This window comes from Equus przewalskii, chromosome 11, assembly GCF_037783145.1.
Source record: "Equus przewalskii isolate Varuska chromosome 11, EquPr2, whole genome shotgun sequence".
NCBI classification, from domain to species: Eukaryota; Metazoa; Chordata; class Mammalia; order Perissodactyla; family Equidae; genus Equus; species Equus przewalskii.
In genome coordinates, this window is record NC_091841.1 from 34046128 (window position 1) to 34048562 (window position 2435).

The window sequence follows — 2435 nt, forward strand, 5'->3', positions numbered from 1 at the left end:
TGCAGAGACTGATGCGTTGGGACCCGCTTGGTCCGGGGAAGTGATGCTGGACCCAGGAGCAGGAAGTGCTCAGAGCAGACCAGGTCCCTCCCGCCCCGTCTTTCCAGCAAGCATGTCCAGGCCTGCTTCCCGCCTGCCCTGCGCTCGGGGCCTGGAGCCATCCTTCAGGGCTCCTCTTCTCCCGCCCCAGCCAGTGGCGCTCGCATTCCGGGCGCCGGTCAGGGTAGGGACGGGATCGGGGCGGGGCTAGAGGGCGAGAGAGGGGCGGGGCCTGAGGACCGGGGCGGAGACAGGTGTCAGGGGTGGGGCCTGGCGACAAGGCAGGGGAGGGGCCGGATCCGGGCGGGGCCTGAGGAAGGGTCAGGGCTAGAGAGCGGGGCCTAGGGACCGGGGAGGGGCCAGGTGCCATGGGGGGGGGCGGGGGTTGAGGGCTGAGGACTAGGGCGGAGCCAGATGGCAGGAGCGGGGCTCAATGCCAGGGGTGGGGCCTGAGGGAGAGGCAGGGGCGGGGTCGGATTGGGGCGGGGACAGAGGCGGAGCCACACGCCAGTGGGGGGACATGGGCGGGGGGCTCTGAGGACCAGGGCGGGGCCAGATGTCAGGGGCGGGGCCTGAGGACGGGGCGAGGACGGGGCAGGGGCGGGGCAGGATGGAGGAACGCGCGCGGACTCTGGCCAGGTGCCAAGGAGAGTTCCCGACACTTTACGAAAGCTGACTATCCTGCTCTTCACACCCTTTAGGCTCTATTTTTATCTCTCGCTTAGAGATCGAGAAACTGAGGCACAAGAAAGTTGGTGACACCCGCGCCCAGCTCCCTCTTCCCCCCTGGACTCCGCCTGCAGCCATGCACCTGGGGCCTAAAATCTGGGTCTTACCTCCGCCCGCCTCCTGTGCTGACCACCACCCTCCCCCCTGGCTGCAGCCCTTCTCACCCCTCCCCCTCGGGCTCGCAGGGTCCGGCAGGGTCCGCCGTAGGGCTTGGAGAGCGGCCCGAGGAGGAGCAGCTAGGGCATGCGGAAGGCCGGCAGTTAGTGGCTCTGGTGGCGGGACCGCAGGTGATGGCAGTTAGCCAAGCAGCTTTGGGGACGTGGTCCAACGCTGTGCTGGGGCTTGCCGGGCTGCCCGACGCAGCAGAACTTGAGGGCCCCCAGGGAGGAAAGAGTGCAGAGGCCCTGACCTTCCTCAGCCACCGAGATGACCGCCAGAAGCCCCAGGGCGGAGGGAGGCAGGGGCTGTAAAGGTGGCCAGCTCTGCCCTCGCTCAGGGATGGCTGCTGTTCCGTGACCACACCGCGCAGAGCCGGGTCAAAGCTCGCCTGGGCGCGGCCTGGCCTCAGATGCCAAGGTTCCCTTAGGCCTGCAGGGCTCACGTTCATGGTGGAAAATAGTGACAATGTTGGCGGAAATGCTTTCTAAAAATATTCTTGCAGGGAAGGGAGAGAAAGCTGAGAATTTGTGAAGGAACAATGACTGTATTTCCACTGGTGTGGTAAATCTGTAAAGGTGAGTGGATTACTTAAAATTGCACCCTACCATGTGCACACCTGCCACCTGGGAGTTTTCTCAAGGTTGACGGAGGGATTTGGGACAGCAGGGCTGTCAACTTAGCCAAGAATGGCTCTCTGCTTCTCTAAGACAGAAAGCAGGACCTGGTGGAAACTTAAGGCCCTGAGGTGTTGGGGGAGCAGCAGGGAGACAGAAGTGTCCCTAGGGTGAGGACATACAGGGGCCATCCTGGTGTGACAGGCAAGGACCAGTTTCTGGCAGACTGGAGGAGCAGAGGCCCAGCCTGGCAGAGGGGTCTCCCCTGACGCCAGGGAGGTCTGCCGCCCCCGAGAGAGAGGCCAAGGGGGAGCGTGTGCCTGGGACCAGCCCGGAGAGAACTCAGGAGGCCCACCCCAGCTGACCCAGCTGTGCTGCCTCTGAGAACCATCCTCAGAGACATCAGGATGTCCTAGTGTCACAGACAGGCCATGGGGGTTAGGAGGACAGATTCCCAAGGTGAAGACAAATTGTACTTACTCCTGCCTTTGGAGTTCACCGGCAGCACTCCTGGGGGCTTTGTCATCCTGACCTCTGCAGGGTGGCCACCAGCCCCTAGTTAAAAGGGTCTGAGGCACCCTGGAGAGAGTGGGAGTGGGGGGCCCGCCTCCTGCTGCACTTCAGCCCTCAGAGGGAAGAGGACAGGTGGGCAGGGTTCTCTGGAGCTCGGAGGAGGAAGGAAGGTGAACAGAGTCCAGGGTCCACTAGGGAAGAGCAGGAGGCCCACATGGGCCTCGACCAAAGTTCTCCACCCAAGATAGGGCAGCTCTGCTGACAGCCGGGGCGGCCAGGCCACACTGCGCGAGGGGCTGGTGCTCTGTGCTGTGGTTCCTTCACGGGATGCGCTCAAGACCAAGGCTGAGTCCGGGAGAAATAAAGTTCATAATAATAGAC